Source organism: Mauremys reevesii, linkage group 14, assembly GCF_016161935.1.
Source record: "Mauremys reevesii isolate NIE-2019 linkage group 14, ASM1616193v1, whole genome shotgun sequence".
NCBI lineage: Eukaryota > Metazoa > Chordata > Testudines > Geoemydidae > Mauremys > Mauremys reevesii.
Window position 1 is genome coordinate 6,773,672 of NC_052636.1, and position 21,157 is coordinate 6,794,828.

The 21,157-nt window shown below is 54.5% G+C and overlaps 1 protein-coding gene and 1 non-coding gene across 2 annotated transcripts in view; one reads left to right on the forward strand and one right to left on the reverse strand.

Annotated features, from left to right (window-relative positions):
* The window catches only part of LOC120381407 (zinc finger protein 420-like), a 76,402-nt gene that overhangs the window by 20,804 nt on the left and 34,441 nt on the right, over positions 1 to 21,157 (forward strand). The gene's annotated exons all lie outside the window — the stretch shown is intronic.
* Positions 16,007 to 16,088, reverse strand: TRNAR-UCU. Its single transcript has one exon. It is a non-coding gene; the product is annotated as a tRNA-Arg (tRNA).

The window sequence follows — 21,157 nt, forward strand, 5'->3', positions numbered from 1 at the left end:
GTAAAAGCAGCAAAGAATCCTGTGGCACCTTATAGACTAACTGACATTTTGCAGCATGAGCTTTCGTGGATGAATACCCACTTCTTCAGATGCAAGTAGTGGAAATTTCCAGGGGCAGGTTTATATATGCAAGCAAGAAGCAAGCTAGAGATAAGCGTGCGCGTGGGGCGGCATTTTGCCGGGAGGGCGGCAGGCGGCTCCGGTGGACCTTCCGCAGTCATGCCTGAGGATGCTCCACTGGAGCTGCGTGACCAGCGGACCTCTGCAGGCACATGCTTGGGGCGGCCAAATTCCTAGAGCCGCCCCTGGCCACTCCAGATGCTGCCAGGTGAGGGGAGCCCCAGGGCCAGCCCTGCTCCGGCCACCTCAGGACAGGTGCCAGGAGCCACTGAGCTGTGGCTGCTCCTGCCACCCTTGGAACCACTGCTCAAGCTGCCCCCAGGCCAGCTGCTGGGGCAGCCACGGAGTCAGCCGCAGTGGCCACTGCAGAAGCCACAGAATCTATGACTTTTGCAGCCTCCGTGACACAGAGGGATCCCTAATAAAGAGACAAACCCCTCCCTGCTGTGACTGCAGTTCCTGGAAGGAAAGAGACGAACAGAAAGTGAAGAGAGAAGGAAAGAGAGAGACTCCCTGTCACCTCTCTCCCCTGCTCCCTCCCCCTTGTATTCTGTAACCCCATCTCACCGGGTTCCCTGTGCTGGTGCCATGGGGGTGACACTAGAGTTCTGGGGATTTGGGGGGAGGGGAAGGGGGCTCTTCATTTCTCAACATTTCACACAAATTTGTCTTTGGGCTGAAATTTCTCCTGTTAGGCCTCTCAGTCAGAGCTGTACCCCACCCTGTTTGCGGAGGGGGAAGCGGGGGGGGAGAGGGGAGATGTAAATTGCAGAGTGGGCAGAGAAGTCGCCCATAAAGGGTCATATTGATCTGGTGACTGGTTCTGACCTGGGTCACACGTCCTCTGAACACCGAGCTCATCACAGGTGTTCAGAGAGACAGGTAGTTGCAGGTTTTCCAGTGTCAAGTCTGAACTTTGATTCTAACAATTTGAGTTCAAATATCAAGGGGAGCTCCACATACCTGATCTCTTCCCCCCTCCCCTTTTTTAGTATTAATTTTTATTTTGATGTGTTTGGCTTAACTGTGATCGTCTCTTTCCCCACCTGTATTGCAATTTGGGGTTATGTTTATTGTGCCTCCCTTTTGTTCATGTTATTATAATTGTACCAGCAAAGGAACCTGCAGGAGCAAAAACTGACTCAAAACTTCATTTCCCCATCATGCCGGAACATCCTACAAACAGCTCACGGAGCTGGAATTATAACACACAAGGCCAGGGGATGGGAGATGCAGGTTTCCAAGGGTTCTGTCTTTCTCAGATGACACATTCCAGCCCCTTGTGTGCCTCCATCCTGTATGACCTCCTGGACTTCGACACATTTATTGTCTCATTCTATAGATAGTGTGATTGTAACACAATGTGACTGAAATTAAACCACTTCCAGACGAGGAAAAAACAGAAGAGAAAAGCCATTATTGCATTGGCTGGGAATCAAACCCAGATCAACTGCTTGGAAGACACCTACACACACCACTATCCCACCAATGCATCTGGCAGGAGTAGCTTTCCTGCAGGCTCTGTGCGCTGGCAAAGGGGGTGACACATGCCCACAGAGTTAGTGAGCAGGGTGGATGGGCTGGAAGCTGCCTGACAGCTGGGAGCAGAGTTACCATTCCAGAGTGGCTGAAAGGGGACAAAGGTGAAAACAGATCTCACTGGAGCTGGCCCCACACCTGCCCCGCCCCTAGGAGAGGGGAACTGAAGCTCAACTTCAATCACAGAAAAATCTTCCCTGAGAAGGAAGGGGACAGCTTGTTTTAAAGTCCAGGTTTGTGTTTGTTCCTGCTATGTACGGAGGGGCTGGGTAGTGCTGATTCCAGACCCCAGACTCTGGGAGGATAAGGAACAAATTCAGGCTGCCAGTGACTTGCAGGGGGGAGATGATCTTTTGACAGTGACGGACGCCTCATCCTAAAGGCCTTTGTCTGCCCCCTTCCAGTGACTGTTTGGTACTGGAATGCAGCCCCCCACTCCTGGGTCTCTCCTGGGGAAATAATGTTTCTGTGCAAAACACCAAAGCTTTTAACAGAAAGGAAGAAAAGGAAATGGCCACACGATGGGACTAGGACATAAGGAATGAAACACAAGATGCTTCTCCCATGTGCATTGACTTTTAACCTTGTTTGTGGTGGTGGTGTATCCATGTTGAACCCAGGGGTCCTCTGGGGCGCTGGGCATTGGCCACTTTCGGGAGAGTGGGCTAGATGAACTGGTCTGACTCAGTGTGGCTGTTCTTATGTTCTAACTGCTGGTTATGGAAGAGACGAGCTTCCAGGCTACACAGAACTGAAGAAGGGTGCTGGGTTAGCTCCACAGCTTGTCTCTTTCACCAACAGAGGTTGGTCCTCTGCAAGCTCTTACCCTCACCCACCTTGTCTCTCTTGGACTCTGAAAAGTGCTTTCTCTCCACTCCCCTTGGAGAGACGTTAAGTTTCCCTTTGGGCAACTATCAGGCTGAAGCAATTGTATTGACTGTGACACTAGAATTTAAGATTTAATATTATAAATAAATGAGTCTAAACCTGAGGTTCTGGTTTTCACATTGGTTTTTCTAACTCAGTTCCCAATGCTCTTCTAGAAAGGCCTCCAGGCTGCCTGCCCAGCCCAGCAAAAGTGGCAAGGAGAAAGCCCACACTGCTGCTCTTTCAGGTAGTTGAAGGCTGCTATCAAACCCCCCTCACTCAGTCAGTTCCCAGTCTGTGGCAGTGCATAGGATTCTTCCATCCTAAGTGCAGGACTCTGCACTTCTCCTTGTTGAACCTCCTCAGATTTCTTTTGGCCCAATCCTCCAATTTGTCTAGGTCGCTCTGGACCCAAACCCTGTCCTCCAGCGCTTGGATTCTTTACATGCTTTCACAGAGCACAGAGCACATGTTCCATGATTTCATAGGGCAGAGTTTTGTGCTATCGGGAGCTTTCCCTGTGTGGATTTGACAGGTGGATCAACACAGAGACACACTGTGACCCTTCTCAGGGTGCTGAGGACTGTGAGTCTCCTTGTTGCCACCTGCCACAAGGAAGAGGGAGTTTTGCATTTGGCAGCTGGATGTTAGTGACCAAACTCACCAGCCTACTGGAACTCAAGGACCCGCCTCTGAGCTACAGCAGCCACCTTAACCCTTGAGTTCCTTCAATGTGTCCCCCTCTGGGGTCCAGCCCGGATCACCAGATACCTGGTGAAATCCCAGATCCTCTCTTCCCCAAGTATCCCAGGTTACTAGTTTTACTGTGGACCATTGCTACTGTATCTCACACAGCACTTGAGTACAGTTATCAAACAAGCAAAAAATTTATTTCACAATGGATAGAGATTTAAACAAACAAACGTGAGTGATGGAAACCAACTGTTACCAACTAAACAAAGGCAGAAAGTGATAGAATAGAAAAGCCAGCACAAAAAACAGAGAGAGGAACAATAAGATACTAAAAGGACAATGGTTGGAACTCTCCATTTCTCTCAGTCTTTGGACTGATGGGTAGTAGAGCTGTAGCAACAGTTGAGGAACCAGGGTAAATTAAATCTAAGGTTTGAGCTGCTAGTGAAGCATTTCCCACACTCACGGCATTCATAGGGCCTCTCCCCTGTGTGGATTCTCTGATGTTGAGAAAGGTTTGAGCTGCTAGTGAAGCATTTCCCACACTCACGGCATTCATAGGGCCTCTCTCCTCTGTGGATTGTTTGATGCCTAATAAGGTGCAAACTGCGATTGAAGGTTTTCCCACACTCAGTGCATTCATAGGGCCTGTCCCTGTGTGGATTCTCTGATGTACAGAAAGGGCTGAGCTGTGAGAGAAGGTTTTTCCACACTCACTGCATGTATTTTTTCTCTTTCGCCTGAGGATATCCTGCTGTGTTGTGGTTTCCATGAGGATCTTCTGAGTTCCCCAAGAAGAAATAAATTTATCCACTTTCTTCCCTGGCTGGTTTCCTTGCTCTGTTTTTGGTCTGTGCTGAATCTCCCAGGATTTTCCCTGCTCATGACTCCTGGACACATTCCTTTTCGATCTTTGCGATAATGCTCTGTTTTTACCCACTGGCTCAACATTTTCAGGCTGAGAATTCTGCTCCTCTTTCTCACATGCCATTGCATCACCTGCTGTGATAGAGACAGAAACCTCAAACAGGGATGGAAAGGGGAAGACCAAACGAAAACAAGTGCTGAAGACAGGTCAAATAAAAATCAGGAGCTGAACTCCCCCAAACTCTTACCCCAAATAGGAGAGAGGAGGGGGATGAATTCAGCCTTCACATCCCATCCAAATATGCACGGGGGAAGGGAGGAAGCTACTGCCTGGTGTCTGCTAGGATCTATAGGAATTCATGAACTATATTTACCCTGAGGATATGACCCCTGCAATGGACAATAATGAACTGAGAGACCTCCCCAAGGGCTTTGTTGGGCAGTCCAGATGTTTCCTTCAGGCACGTACAGCTTCTGAGGTGGTTTAATGTTTCCTCACCTGTGCAGGGAGGTCTCAGGATCTCTCTTTCCTCTGAACCCTGGAGGTCTGGGACCCATGGCTCTTCCCCTTGTTCCAGCTGGGAGATCACATCACGTTGGAAAACTAGAAGCCCTGCTCAGATGAAAGAAAACAAAGGAGTTCAGTTGATTTCATAAAACTTGGTCATAAAAAAACATTCTATTCATTTAACTTCGGTGCTTAGTGTGACCTGGTGGGCCAGGGGCAGTTCTCACTGAAAATGCCAAAGTTAGGGCAGGCTGAAAAAGGGAGAGCAGATGCTCCCAAAACTGCTAGTTAACACTGAAGTTAAACTCACTGACCAGTCACCAACTGTGCTTCTGATCCCCCACTAGGGTTATCGAGAAGCTGAAAAAAGAAATCACACGGCCCCCTTTATTCCATCCCAGTTCTCTGACTCCTAATCAGCAGCAAGGTCCAGTACAGTGAGAGGTTATTTAAAAACTCTGCTCACATAAACAAAGTGTTCCTCTGACCCCAAAGTGTCAGTCATATCACCAGGTCAGTATAGGTTTGGATATTACCCAAAATTCCATCCTTCCAGCCAATCCTTTAGCATCTAAACTAAAGGTTTAAACAAAAGAAAGAAAGAAAGAAAGACAGAAAGAAGTTAAATGGGAAAGCAGTCAGATACATTCCAAAATGGATATATCAGGTTCTTAGCAGTACTGGTGAGTTGCTGGCTTGAAAGTCCGTCTGGAACACATCCACAGTTTGGATGGGTCATTCAGTCCTTTGTTCAAGGCTTCAGTTAGTAGAGAAGTTGCTCCAGAGGTAGGAAGGGGGATTGAAGACAAAATGGAGATGATGCAGCTGCCCTTTATATTCCTTTTGCCATGTGGCCTGTACTTCCTGTGTTCCAAACACAAGATTCACAGCACATGGCATGGAAAAGCCTTGGAGTTCTCAGTAGACAGGCATACCCCGGCATGTCTTGCTGACTCAATAGGTGTATCCCCTTGGTCCTTTCCCTGGGCTCATTGTACAGCTGATGATCGTCAATGGGCCATCAAACAGGCTAGGCAGTGTTGATCCCAATATGTCTGGGGGTGTCACCCAGAAACACTGCACAAGTCTGGAAATACAGATATACCCTACATATCTATAACTCACAATACAAAGGTGATACAAACATAGAAATAATATTATCATACTTGGCAAATCATAACATTTTTACTGACACCTTACATGGCATATCTAGCACGATTCATTGCAATTTTATCAGATTATATTATTATTTTATTATTAATACCAAAGTGTCTCACAATTCCATACAGTGTCACACTTGGTAAAAGAGTGAATTCCCAGGACCAGTTCCCCAGGGCCTTGAAGATGCTGAACACTATGCTTATAAGGGATTGAAATACCCACATATCTGCTGGGAACACACACACAGACACTGTGTCAGTCTATACCCCTGTGCTCACTCTTCTAGAAAATCATGATCAATTTTGTACACAGTATGGCTTGTGAGGTATCATTTGAAAACGCATAATCTACTGAATAGTATCCTCCTGTTAAAATGTGTAGTAACACTGTATGTAAAGTTATGAGATTTTACAGTATGAGATTACTGAAAATGTTACAATTCTGGAAGTGATGGTTGCCCCACCCCCACCATTCCCATGGGCAGCAGGGAGCCCTTTGAGGAGCTGATTAAAAGGGAGGGGGATGGGTTGCTGAAAGGTCCCTGGATAAAGGAAGGGGGCAGCAGTGGGGGATGGGCGGGTGACTGGCAACTGATGGTTGGGGGCAACTGTGTTGGTAGTTAGGGGGCAACAACTGGGATTGGGAAACGGGGGTCTGGGCAGTCCCCACGGGGGACACGTGCGCCTCCCTTCCAGTGATGAGCTGCTAAAATCTTAACAACTGGTTCCCTATAGAAAGTTCTGATTTAAGAGATGTGCCACAGTATGGATTTTTTGTACCTATTGGGTTACCATATGTCCGTATTTTCCCGGGAGGTATTTTTAAAATTTACCACCCAGACAGCGATTTAAGAACCTAAAAGCCTGACATCTCTGGGAAAATACAGATGTATGTTAACCCGACCTACAGTTCTTTTTTACAAAGATGGGCCTGAACTAGAACTGAGCTCCGTTTCCCATGTGTGGGTCCCCGCCACTCCCTGGGGTGTGCTAGGGTGACCAGATGTCCCCATTTTATTGGGACAGTCTCAATTTTGGGGTCTTTTTCTTATATAGGATCCTATTACCCCTCACCCTCTGTCCTGATTTTTCACACTCGCTGTCTGGTCACACTCGGGTGTCCACGTGTGTGGGTCCCGGCAGCTCCCTGCCCCCCTCATTGAAGCAGGTGTGCAGGGTTCATGCCCTGAGAACTGCAGGGCACCAGTGGCCATGGGGCTGGCTGCAGACAGGGGCGTGGGGCAGGGCTAGCTGGAGGCAGGGAGTGAGACACGGGCTGGCTGCAACAGGGGCTGGCTGTGGGCAGGTGGTGCAGACAGGCTGTGGCGGGGAAAGGGGCTGTGGCAGGGGTTGGGGGGGTGGCAGGGGCTGTGGGCAGGGGCTGTGGCAGGACGGATGGCAGGGGCTGGCTCTGGCCAGGGGGTGCAGACAGGGGCTGGCTGGAGGCGGGGGTGGCAGAGGCTGCGGGTGGGGACGGTGGCAGGGGCCAGCTGTGGGCAGGAGGAGCGGGGGTGCAGACACTGACACAGGGGAGCAGCTGGGAGCAGGAGGTGGCTGTAGGCAGGGGCTGCGGGCGGTGGGTGCAATGGGGGTGGCAGGGCAGGGGTGCAGGCAGGGACTGGCTGGGGCAGGGAGGGTGGCAGGGCAGGGGTGCAGACAGGGGCTGGCTGTGGGCAGGAGGTGGCAGGGCAGTGGGTGCAGACGGGGCTGGGGAGGGCAGGGGTGCAGACAGGGGCTGGCTGTGGGCAGGGGTGGCAGGGCAGGGGTGCAGACAGGGGCTGGGGGCAGGGAGGGTGGCAGAGCAGAGGGTGCAGACAGGGGCTGGGGCAGGGGTGCAATGGGGGCAGGGCACAGGGTGCAATGGGGGTGGCAGGGCAGGGGTGCAGATGGGGTAATAGGATCCTATATAAGAAAAAGACCCCAAAATTGAGACTGTCCCAATAAAATGGGGCTGGGGGCAGGGCAGGGGTGCAGACAGGGGCTGGGGGCAGGGCAGGGGTGCAATGGGGGTGGCAGGGCAGGGCAGGGGTGCAGACAGGGGCTGGGGGCAGGGCAGGGGTGCAATGGGGGTGGCAGGGCAAAGGGTGCAGACGGGGCTGGGGGCAGGGCAGGGGTGCAATGGGGGTGGCAGGGCAGGGGTGCAATGGGGGGTGGCAGGGCAGGGGGCAGGGCAGGGGCTGGGGCAGGGCAGGGGTGCAGACAGGGGCTGGTGGCAGGGCAGGGGTGCAATGGGGGCAGGGCAGGGGTGCAGACAGGGGCTGGGGCAGGACAGGGGTGCAATGGGGGCTGGCTGCGGCGGGGGGTGCAGACGGGGCTGGGGGCAGGGCAGGGGTGCAATGGGGGTGGCAGGGCAGGGGTGCAGACAGGGGCTGGGGGCAGGGCAGGGGTGCAATGGGGGTGGCAGGGCAGGGGGCAGGGCAGGGGCTGGGGCAGGGCAGGGGTGCAGACAGGGGCTGGGGCAGAGCAGGGGTGCAATGGGGGCAGGGCAAAGGGTGCAGACGGGGCTGGGGGCAGGGCAGGGGTGCAATGGGGTGGCAGGGCAGGGGTGCAATGGGGGTGGCAGGGCGGGGGCAGGGCAGGGGCTGGGGCAGGGCAGGGGTGCAGACAGGGGCTGGGGCAGAGCAGGGGTGCAATGGGGGCAGGGCAAAGGGTGCAGACGGGGCTGGGGCAGGGCAGGGGTGCAATGGGGTGGCAGGGCAGGGGTGCAATGGGGGTGGCAGGGCGGGGGCAGGGCAGGGGCTGGGGCAGGGCAGGGGGTGCAGACAGGGGCTGGGGCAGGACAGGGGTGCAATGGGGCTGGCTGCGGCGGGGCAGACGGGGCTGGGGGCAGGGCAGGGGTGCAATGGGGGTGGCAGGGCAGGGGTGCAGACAGGGCGGGGCAGGGCAGGGGTGCAATGGGGGTGGCAGGGCAGGGGTGCAGACAGGGGCTGGGGAAGTGCAGGGGTGCAATGGGGGCAGGGCAGAGGTGCAGACAGGGGCTGGGGCAGGGCAGGGGTGCAATGGGGGTGGCAGGGCAGGGGTGCAGACAGGGGCTGGGGGCAGGGCAGGGGGTGCAATGGGGCAGGGGTGCAATGGGGGTGGCAGGGCAGGGGTGCAGACAGGGGCTGGGGAAGGGCAGGGGGTGCAATGGGGCAGGGCAGGGGTGCAGACTGGGGCTGGGGGCAGGGCAGGGGGTGCAATGGGGGTGGCAAGGCAGGGGGTGCAGACAGGGGGCAGGGCAGGGGGCGCAATGGGGGGGCAGGGGGCGCAATGGGGGGCAGGGCAGGGGGTGCAGACAGGGGCTGGGGGCAGGGCAGGGGGTGCAGACAGGGGCTGGGGGAGGGTGACAGGGGCTGGCTGCGGCGGGGGGTGCAGGCAGGGGGCTCTGGGCGGGGGAGGGGCGCAGACACTCACACGGGGGGGGGGGCTGGGAGCAGCAGGAGGCAGCCGGGCACCCACCAGGCAGCAGCAGGAGCCCCAGGGCCAGAGCTCCAAAGAGCAGCAGCAGCAGGGCCAGGAGGCAGCTCACGTGGCTCCCGCGGCGCAGCGCCCCCCGCTGGCCGGGAGGAGGAATTACACCTTCCCAGCCAGAGCCCATCCAAGCGATCCGGCTCCAGCTCCCCCTGCCTCCTGCCCTGCCCTGGCAGAGACCCGGCACCTCCTAGAATATCAGGGCTGGAAGGGACCTCAGGAGGTGTCTAGTCCAACCCCCTGCTCAAAGCAGGACCAATCCCCAACTAAATCCCCAAATGGCCCCCGCAAGGAGTCAGCTCCCAGCCCTGGGTTTAGCAGGCCAGTGCTCCAACCACTGAGCCATCCCACCCCCACTCCAGGGGCAGCCATGTGCTGGGGAATGACTCAGGGCAACAATTTCCCACCTACACAAGGACAAATCGCTGCAGATCAAACGGGTGGGAAAATGCCCCTCACTAGAGAAGATTTTAAACAGACGTTTGAGACTCATGGGGAGAAGGGGGGAAATCGGGGGAGACGGGAGAGCTGATCATTGGAGGGGAAAGGGGGGAATCGCCCCAGATTTTATAGCCCCGTGTGAGACACTGAGCGAGAAAAGGGGCAGAACTAGAGAGAATTTGTATCGGGGGCGAGAGGCAAGTGGCACAAACAGGGGACGGATCCAATTAACCCCTCCCCTTCCCCCGCCCGCCACTCCCGGAATTTCCTGGCTGCCCAGAGACAGTTCAACCCCGCGTCCCACTGACCTTCCTCCCTACAACTCCAGCTTCTCCCCTCCCTGCCTGACACCCCCCATCTCTCCCCACACCACAGGGGATCCCCCCCGCCAGACCCCAGTCTCTGCCCCCCAAATCCCACTGGGGCTGAGGCAGCTCTGAGGCTTCTCCCAGGTTCCCTGGGGCAGAGTCACTTTCCTGCCCAGCCCCAGTGCCCCCCCCGGGGTCTCTCACTCCCCGGGGGCTCCGTGGGAGGCTGGACACCAGGGATGCAGGACGGCAGGAATGGGGGTGACAGGCCTCCTGTTCCTCAGTCTCACGGCGGGACCGAGGGGGCTCGTCACTCTCCGGCTCGGGAGCGCTGGGAAGACCCGACCGTGGAGGGGCCGTCGCTTGGGGGGGGACGGCCCCGCGCAGGCGCTGAGCACGTCCTTATATCACTTCTGTGGCGGGAAAAGTGCTGAGGAGATGGAACGCTGAGGGCTGGTTTTGGTGGGAAAAACCAGTTTGGACTGGTTTGAGCCTGTCCCCTGATGGTAAACAAGTCCCCTCTCAGAGATGGAGTCCAGGGGTCAATAGTTCATATGCTCCAGATTGGATCTTATTGTAAAGCCAGTGATTTACTTCAGAAACATCTTATTAACCACCTAATGGAACCTGTTGAACAGTTCATACTTCTCACACCTAACAATGAGATAAAAAAAAGAACACAGACAAACCTTGTCAGTAACGGCTAATGTCCCAACGGGGAAGCACGTGAGCTTGTTGCAGAGCTGCTCCTCAGGGACGGGATCCTCCTGCCACCCCAGCCTCCAAAATCACTCAGGCTGCACTTTCTGCACGACTAGGAGCTGGCTGAGGGGGGCGTGGGAATTGGTGGCCTCTGCTGCAGGTGATGGGAATCTCGGGTATTTAAAGCCATGGCCTAGAGGAGGGAAGTGCCTAACTCCAGAGTCTGCAGCTGCCTAGGGCCAGGGCTGAGGATTTAGAGTCCCTAGTGCAGCCATTGCAAGGTTCAAGCAGGCTCAGCCCTGCCATTGCCACCCCTCCTGCGGCTAGTAGCTGCAGCTGGCTAAGGCTGGCCACTGGGAACTGGCCCCATGGCCGTAGCCAGAGAAGCTACACGTGGCTCTGTGACTACTGGGGCCATTAAGCTAGAGCAGCTAAAGACACTGGAGTTAACCTCAAGGAACAGAGGTCACCAGTAGGACAGGAATGTCAGGGGGAGCAGGGAAAGAGGGAGCAGGTCAGGCTGGCAGAGGAAGCTTCCAGCTGGGTGGGAACATGTCCAAAGTAGAAAGGAAACAAGCATGGGGAGAGGTGGTGGTGACCAGGTAGCAGACTAGCATGTAGATGGGAGCAGAGGGAGAGAGGCTGGTGGCTTCGGATTCCCAAGGGCTAAGTCCTGACTTTGGGGAGATGGTGTTTGCAGGTGGCTGGCTCACATGGCAAGATGGGGGCTGAGGGGGGGATCTGTCAGAACTGATCAGGTATCTGCTGGCTTTAGAACTCTGAGCTGAGACTAGGACCACATGCCGTGACTGGTGACATGGGGGGTACTCGAGACATGGCTAGAGAAGGTCTGAATGAGGAAGGAGATAAATCTGTGGGGAGTTTCCTTGATCACTATGAAAGTTCTGCTCACTGGGGACACTGGTAAACCCACATGGGTGTACAGCTCAATGAGAAAACCCGGGGGCTGAGGGAGCTGTGTATGGCAATGCGTATAGTCATGGAGAGGTGTGTGATCAAAATGAAAAATGTCTCTGAGGTTCAGTACCGGGTATGCTATGGCACCAATGGCACAGCCCCACCAGGCCCACACTCAGAGCCCACAGTGACTATATAGGGGCCTACAAATATGTTTGGTGCTGGGACCCACAAAAGGTTAATTCAATCCTCACTGCCTGAGCACTATTTCAGCCCCACATTTTTAGGTGGACCTCCCACAGTGGGAGCTGCAGAGCCCTCCTCCATGACACACACACACACACATCCCCTCCTGGTTTTGGGAGGGGAACAGGAGAAAGGACAGAAGTAGCAAGAGAGGAAGAGAAAAGAGGGAGGGAGAGATGGAGGAAAAGGTGAAACAAAAAGGACAAACCCCAATGTCCCCAGTGATTCTTAGGGACAAAATCCCAGGTGCACAATATAATTCTGCCTCCTTAAGTTCGTGTTCTCCATGCCTAGAATTCAACTGTCACCAGATGGATCAGACTGAACAGGTTTCAGACCTCGAGGAGGCTCTTACCTTCTAAACAGGGACGGCTGTTTTCTAGTAAAATCACTAAAAGGGAAGGAGAAAACTCAAAAGTGGTTGCTCCTGGCACTCACGTCCGTGAACCCGAATACTCTCTCAGTCCTCAGAGAGAGACCTGGAGAAGGAGACTTGCTGAAGCAAAGCCACAGGGGTCTCTGAGGTTTCCCTGGCCCCTCGCCCCTGTCCTGCCTGGCTGATGTCAGCATCTCTCTGTGAGGTCACCACCTCCCCCCCACACCTTTGACCAATAGTCTGAGGTCCTGCAAAAGGCCTTTGTGATGTCACTGCCACACCCCTCCCTTGCTGGGCTAATGTCCTGCCCCTGGCCAGGCACTTTGGAGGTTTGAGCTACTCCCTGTGGATCACCCCACTCAAGGAGCGTTTGTTCTAGGCAGCAAGCCGGCTAGACAGGAAAACATCAGATGCTGCTCCCAATGCTACACTCAGTTTTTCAGAAATTAGTCGACTTTATGGCCAGAAGAGACCATTAGAGCAGGCCTGCACAACTCGTAAAGCAGCGAGGGCCACATTCCTCCAAAGAAAACAGCCGAGGGCCAAAACCTCCTGGCCCCGCAGCAACACCCCACCCCAGGGCCGTCCAGCCCTGCAGAAACAAACCCTCCTTCCCCAGCGCCGCCCCACCAAAACAGCTGTGGGCCAAAAAGGAAGGTTGGGGGTGGGGAGGTGATACTTTATTTTAAATCAACCGGGGGCTCCCAGCTGAAGAGGTGGCTGGGAGCCCTCAGGGTCAAATTAAAGGGCTCGGGGCTCCGGCGGCTGGGGGGAACCCGGCAGGGCTGGCTCTAGGTTTTTTGCTGCCCCAAGCAAAATAAAATTTGGCTGCCCCCAGTCCCAGCCCTGGGCTCCCCCCTGTACCCCCCTGCTGCCCCAATCCTGGGCTCTCCCCCCACTGACCCACACCCCCTGCCGCCTCAGCGCTGGGCTTCCCCTGTTCCTCCCCACCAGTGCCCTCCCCACCCTGCTGATGCCCCAGCACTGGGCTCCCCCACCAGTGCCTCCCCCACACCTCCTGCCTCCCCAGCCCTGGGTCACTGGTAACGCTCCCAGGGCAGGTCATTCAGCAGGAATTTTGGATGTGCACAAAACACAGACAGGATTGGTTCCCATATGCTTACAGAGCTGCAGTAAAGTGGAACAATTTTCAGCTTGTGTGATTGGAGGAGATCTGGATGCATATTATAAAACTGTCCTCCATAAATGAGGAAAAGTTGAGGTGCCTTTATTATTCTTTTGTTCCACTCTTTCTTTCTATGGGAATTTGCCTATGCAATATCACTGTCTTCCTGAAACAAACAAAAAGGCAATGGCTGTTGAAAATAGCAATTCCAGTGCTAATAAGCATTTCTTGCTCAATTTTATCCTGCTTTTTCTACAGCAAGTTACAGTGGGTCAGTATATTTAATTTGGGAGAAATGATGTAACGGCTGCCCAAACTGAGCTTGAGCACTCCTGAATTTTGAGGTGTTCAAATCTGGAAGGCAGGTGCTCAGGGTGGGGCCTGTGGGCTCCATGGGGGAGCATGGCAGCAATGTGTCTGGAGCTGCATGGAACTAGACACGCTGGTCTGAGTGGCACGGTAAGGGGGCTGGGGGTTGGAGAAGGGTAGGGAGTTCCAGGGGCTGTCATGGGACTGGAAGCAGTTGGATTGGCTTGGGAGTCCCAGGGGACAGGTAGGGGGTGGGGTCCTGGGGGAAAGTTGGAGGGGGCAGTTGGGGACAAGGAGAAGGGAGACTTAGATAGGGGCTGTGGTCCCAACTGGCAGTTCGAGCAGGGGTCTTGGGAGGGAGCAATCGGGGGACAAGGAGCAGCAGCATTTAGATAGGGGGTGGGGGCCCTGGGGGGCAGTTGGGGCAGAGGTCTGGGGAGGGGGCAAACAGCGGCTGCATGCCGGGATTCAAACAGCTCTGGGCTGCCCACAGCCGCGGGGAGCCCTGAGCCCTTTAAATCCCAGCCGCGGCTGGGAATCTCTGCGGGCAGCCCAGAGCCCTCTGACTCCCGGCCGCGGCTGAGATTCAAAGGGCGGCTGCGGGCAATGTAGAGCCTTTTGATTCCCAGCCGCGGTTGGGATTTAATGGGCTCTGGGCTCCCCGCCGCTGCGGGCAACCCAGAGCCTTTTAATTCCTGGCTGCGGCTGAGATTTAAAGGGCTCTGGGCTCCCCGCGGCTGCGGGCAACCCAGAGCCTTTTGATTCCCGGCCACGGCTGGGATTTAAAGGGCTCTACGCTCTCTGCCGCTGCGGGCAACCCAGAGCCTTTTGATTCCTGGCCACGGCTGGAATTTAAAGGGCTCTACGCTCTCCGCCGCTGCGGGCAGCCCAGAGCCCTCTGACTCCCGGCCGCGGCTGAGATTCAAAGGGCTCTGGGCTGCCCGCAGAGCGCCGTGTGCGAGGGATTTAGAATCCCCTCGCGGGCCGCACAGTGAGGCTCCGCGGGCTGCATGCGGCCCGCGGGCCGTATGTTGTGCAGGCCTTGCTTAGAGAGTTGTAGTAATAACAGCAGCAAAGAGTCCTGTGGCGCCTTATAGACTAACAGACGTATTGGAGCAGGAGCTTTCGTGGGTGAATCCCCACTTCGTCAGATGCACCAATAGTCCCATATGGGCTAGTGATCAGGATTCCTGGTTTTCACCCAGGGGCCTGGGTTCAACTTCTGCTGTGGGAACCGTGCAGAGCTTTTGCCCAGAGTGGAGACAGGAAATGAAAGGAACAGGAAGGGATCCTGCCAGCAGGGGATTTGGACAGTGTGGGGAGGGGATCCCAGAAGTGGGGGTGGGGCAGTGGTCTGGGGGGAGATGAGGGAAGGATCCCAGCAGTGTGGGAAGTTGAGAGCACAGGCCTGGTCTGGGGGGTGGGGAGAGTGAATGTGTCCCTCTAAACCCACCAACTGCAGACTAGGCAGGACTGGAAGAATTACGTATTTGTTGGTAAATGTAAATTTCTGTGTAAACGCACAACCCAATGGCAAAATATTTCCATCGATAATCATCAAAATTGGCAGATGGGCAAAGTAAGAAACATGCTGCTTGAGAACTTACCCTGTTGTAGGAGCAGCAGTGATCTGTGTGCTCCGTATCACCTGTATCCCCAAAAGGTCTGTTACACTTCCCCCCCCCCATCCCCTGCTTGTCTCCTCTCCCTCTCTGAATGCCTGTGAAGTGGCTTTCCCCCTCCCCCCCCTCCTGCAATGCTTGTGGGATGAAGGGGCTGGTTGAACAGCTGGAAGAGCAGAAGAGCTCCTAGATAGACAAGGTCTCTGGGACTCTCATTAGGCAGCACTCACACACCCAGAGCAGGGACACTGCATGGACACTGGCCGAGGTGGAGTGTGACCCACCAGATGCAGCCAAGTCATCTCCAGTCGCAGGCCATGAGGAGCAGGTCCTTAAAAGGGGAAGGGGCCCTGTGCTCAGGAGTCACTCACAAGCTTGTACCTCCAGTGAATGCCCTTCGCCCCGACCGCCTGGCCAGTGGTTCGCTGCATTGCAGTTCATCGTGCCTCGGGAAGACTTACCTTCATCACACCGTCCATCGCGGCGCTGGGGGACACTTACCTTAAAGGATCCTGACATCTCCAGTGCCAGGCCTGTCCTGGGAGCGTGAGTATGACACCCCCCATCCCTTCTTTTGAGCTTAGCTGTCAGTATAATAAACATGCTGCTTTTTGCCAAACTCTGGGGGTTATTAGTTCTCCCTACACTTACTAGCTGGCCCTATTTTGGGTAACAGAAGCAACATTGCTGGGTCTGTCATCGTACCAAAGGGGGAGATGGTTGTCTATGAAGGAGGGTGAAGACTAAATGCATCCGATGAGGATGGGATTCAAACCCATGCGTGCTGAGCACAATGGATTAGAAGTCCAGCACCTTAACGACTAGGCCACCTCATCTGAGCTATCAAGAAGTGGACAGGAGGAGAAATCTAAGGCCAGCAGAGATAGGGCCACTAAGGAGTTTCCCAATACTAAGCGTAAGCAGGGGCTGAATGAGCTCCCCCCTCACATCTAGTGAGGAGCTGGGGGAAGACTTCAGGAACAGGTTGTGTTTGCATAGACACCCCTACTCTGCCTAGCTATGCAGCATGATGGGGCCGCTTCCCCAAAATGACCAGTTTTGGATGGTGGTGGGTTACAAATCACTTTAGGATTGAGTGGAATGAAATGTTATTCTCCTCCCTGTACGAGTGAAGGGCAGCAGAACGTACCTAGGCCGTCCTGACGGAGGGGTGGGTGGGGGAGGAATCGCTTTCATTGGACTGCAGAGAAGTGATTGAGGACGTCACCCTAATCCAGTGGTCCCCAAACATTTCACACTGCGCCCTCGTATCCATGGCTGTGGCCCCTCGGAAGCCGCGGTCGAGAACCGGGCTGGGAGTGGGGCCGTTGCTTGCTGGGGAGTGGGTGGGGCACTGGGTAACGGGGGCCGAGGCCGGGCTGGGAGCCCGGGGCCCAGGCTGTGGGTGGGGTTGGGGAAGAGCTGGGACAGAGTGGGGCTGAGTGTTGCTCCCTCCCCGCCCTCCATGGGGGCTGGCTCAGGCCCTGGGGTGCCCCCATCAATCTTCCTCTGTGTCCCCCTAGGAGTCACGCCCCACATTTTGGGGACCACTGACCCCTACTCGCTAAGCAGGGGCTAGTGATGCCAAAGCCCAGGGAAAGGGAGAACAAGTGCGGGGGCCCCAGCACCGGAACCCTGCCCCCCCCCACTTCTGTGTGTGGCTCCGCCCCTTCCACACCTTCCACCCATGGCCCCCACTGTCACCTCTGTTCCACCTTCCCCACTGGCCCCACCCTGTCACTCCTTTACCCGGCCCGCTGCGGCCCGAGACCAGAGAAGCTCTGTGCCCCTGCTGCAGCCCCCGGGCCGTAGCAGGGAGTGGGAGCTCCTCCAGCCCTGGGGCTGACATGGGGGAGACTTTCCCAGGGGGGCCCAATTTGGCCAGGGCCCCTAGTCATGGGCCCCACTGTCCCCTTGGCGACGCAAGGTTTGGGGAGGCTGAGCCCCCCCGAGCCTCCATTACGAGCCGCCCAGGCTACCTCTGCTCAGTGGGTGGTCAGTCTCCCTGTGTCTCTGCTGTTCGTGCTGGGGAGCCCGGCCGGCCTTAGGGGTGGGGCCCCCGGCAGCCGCCCAGGGCTCCAGGGGGTCAAAGGGCACCGTGTGGCCGTGCAAAGGTGCTCACTGCTCTCCCCTGCCCCAGTGCTCCTCCGTGGCCCCACAGAGGGTGGGGGGAGCGAGGAGCAACACTATGTGCTCCATGCGTCCTGGTCACTTTCCCCTCCTGGGCTGGGCTGTGAGGGGAGCATCAGAAGCTGCTGCTCTCTGCCCTCCCCTGACGCAGCCCGGCTGAGGAAAGTGACCTGGATGCAGGGAGCTCGGATGATGTCGCTTCTCGCCCCCCTGCCCCTGCTAGGGAAGGCTGCTGTGTGGTGTCTCCATGGCTGCACTTTCAGTGATGCAGGTTTCTCTCTCCCATTGTTCCATGGGCATCCTACTAGATTGCCAGCTGCTTTTCAACTGCAGTGTGGAGACTGTGTGTGTGTGGGGAGAGACAGTGTGTGTGTTGGGGAAGACTGAGTGTGTTGAGCTAGGTAGGAGCAGATCATTATTATCCCTACTTGAAAGAGGGAGAAGCTAAGGCTGAGAAAGAAGAATTGACTTGTCTTAGGTCACACAGCCAGTCAGTGTCAGAGTTGGGAATAGGACCCAAGAGCCCTGATTTTCAAACTAACCATCGGATCTTGAATTTCAGACATTGAATGACCTGAATAAAATGCTCTCAGATGACCTCCAGACCAACAACAGTGCACAGGAATTATTCAGCAAGTATTTGAGAACTGCAATGTTAGAGAGAATCATGAACTGCTCAGAGACCATTAATGGAGAGAAACAGCAAAATCCATCAAACACAGAACTGGTTCTGACTTATTTCCTTGGTCTTAAAAGAGAACAAGGACCTGAGTCTCCTCCCTGTCAATAACCCCCTGCTCAGCCAATCAGGGTAGAGACTGAGGACGCGAGGCTGAGGGTTCTCACCAAAGAGCCCAAAGGATGGCCCAGGTCACTGGTGGGGATCACTGCCCGAGCACTATTTCAGCCCCACATTTTTGTGTGGACCTCCCACAGTGGGAGCTGCCGAGCCCTCCCCCGCAACACACACACACACCCCTCTGCTGCTGTTGGGAGGGGAACAGGAGAAAGGACAAAAGAAGCAAAAGACAAAGAGAAAGGAGGGAGGGAGGGAGGAAAAGATGAAACAAAAAGGACAAACCCCAATGTCCCCAGTGATTCTAAGAGACAGAATCCCAGGTGTGGAATAAAATTCTGCCTCCTTAAGCTCGTGTTTTCCATGCCTAGAATTCAACTCCCACCAGATGGATCAGACTGAACAGGTTTCAAACCTTGAGGAGGCTCTTACCTTCTAAGCAGGGACGGCTGTTTTCTATTAAAATCACTACAAGGGAAGGAGAAAACTCGAAAGAGGTTCCTCCTGGCGCTCACGTCCGTGAACCCAAATACTCTCTCAGTCCTCAGAGAGACCTGGAGAAGGAGACTTGCTGAAGCAAAGCCACAGGGGTCTCTGAAGTTTCCCTGGCCCCTTGCCCCATCCTGCCTGGCTGATGTCAGCATCTCTCTGTGAGGTCACCACCTCCCCACCACCTTGGACCAATAGGCTGAGGTCCTGCAAAAGGTCTTTGTGATGTCACTGCCACACCCCTCCCTTGCTGGGCTAATGTCCTGCCCCTGGCCAGGCACTTTGGAGGTTTGAGCTGCTCCCTGTGGATCACCCCACTCAAGGAGCGTTCGTTCTAGGCAGCAAGCCGGCTAGACAGGGAAACATCAGATGCTGCTCCCAATGCTACACTCAGTTTTTCAGAAATTATGGCCAGAAGAGACCATTAGAGCATCTAATCATATAATCATAGAATATCAGGGTTGGAAGGGACTTCAGGAGGTCATCTACTCCAACCTACTGCTCAAAGCAGGACCAATCCCCAACTAAATCATCCCAGCCAGGGCTTTGTCAAGCCTGAGCTTAAAAACCTCTAAGGAAGGAGATTCCACCACCTCCCTAGGTAACCCATTCCAGTGCTTCACCACTCTCTGAGTGAAAAAGTTTTTCCTAATATCCAACCTAAACCTCCCCCACTGCAACTTGAAACCATTACTCCTTGTTCTGTCATCTTCTACCACTGAGAACAGCCTAGATCCATCCTCTTTGGAACCCCCTGTCAGGTAGTTGAAAGCAGCTATCAAATCCCCCCTCAGTCTTCTCTTCTGCAGACTAAACAAGCCCAGTTTCCTCAGCCTCTCCTCATAAGTCATGTGCTCCAGCCCCCTAATCATTTTTGTTGCCCTCTGCTGGACTCTTTCCAATTTTTCCACATCCTTCTTGTAGTGTGGGGCCCAAAACTGGACACAGTACTCCAGATGAGGCTTCACCAATGTCTAAGCATGGGGCAGGGGTCGCTTGCTAAGGAGTGGGTGGATCGGCTTATGTGGCCTGCATCTTGCAGGAGGTCAGACTAGATGATCATAATGGTCCCTTCTGATCTTGAATTCTATGATTCTAATAGAGGAATGATCACATCCCTCAATCTGCCGGCAATGCCCCTAATTATACAGCCCAAAATGCCGTTAGCCTTCTTGGCAACAAGGGCACACTGTTGACTCATAGCCAGCTTCTCGTCTACTGTAACCCCAAGGTCCTTTTCTGCAGAACTGCTTCCTAGCCATTCGGTCCCTAGTCTGTAGCAGTGAATGGGATTCTTCCGTCCTAAGTGCAGGACTCTGCATTTGTCCTTGTTGAACCTCATCAGGTTTCTTTTGGCCCAGTCCTCTAATTTGTCTAGGTCCCTCTGTATCCTATCCCTACCCTCCAGCGTATCTACCACTACTCCCAGTTTAGTGTCATCTGCAAACTTGCTGAGGGTGCAGTCCATGCCATCCTCCAAATCATTAATGAAGATATTGAACAAAACCGGTCCCAGGACTGACCCTTGGGGCACTACGCTTGAAACTGGCTGCCAACTAGACATGGAGCCGTTGATCACTACCCGTTGAGCCCGACAATCTAGCCAGCTTTCTATCCACCTTACCGTCCATTCATCCAGCCCATACTTCTTTAACTTGCTGGCAAGAATACTGTGGGAGACCATATCAAAAGGTTTTCTAAAGTCAAGGAATAACACATCCACTGCTTTCCCCTCATCCACAGAGCCAGTTATCTCCTCATAGAAGGCAATTAGGTTAGTCAGGCATGACTTGCCCTTGGTGAATCCATGCTGACTGTTCCTGATCACTTTCCTCTCCTCTAAGTGCTTCAGAATTGATTCCTTGAGGACCTGCTCCATGATTTTTCCAGGGACTGAGGTGAGGCTGACTGACCTGTAGTTCCCCGGATCCTCCTTCTTCCCTTTTTTAAAGATGGGCACTACAGTAGCCTTTTTCCAGTCATCCAGGACCTCCCCCGATCGCCATGAGTTTTCAAAGATAATGGCCAATGGCTCTGCAATCACATCTGCCAATTCCTTTAGCACCCTCGGATGCAGCGCATCCGGCCCCATGGACTTGTGCTCGTCCAGTTTTTCTAAACAGTCCTGAACCACTTCTTTCTCCACAGAGGGCTGGTCACCTTCTCCCCATGCTGTGCTGCCCAGTGCAGCAGTCTGGGAGCTGACCTTGTTTTTGAAGACAGAGGCAAAAAAAAGCATTGAGTACATTAGCTTTTTCCACATCCTCTCTCCACTAAGTTACCTCCCTCATTCAGTAAGGGGCCCACACTTTCCTTGACTTTCTTCATGTTGCTAACGTACCTGAAGAAACCCTTCTTGTTACTCTTAACATCTCTTGCTAGATGTAACTCCACGTGTGATTTGACCTTCCTGATTTCACTCCTGCATGCCTGAGCAATATTTTTATACTCCTCCCTGGTCATTTGTCCAATCTTCCACTTCTTGTAAGC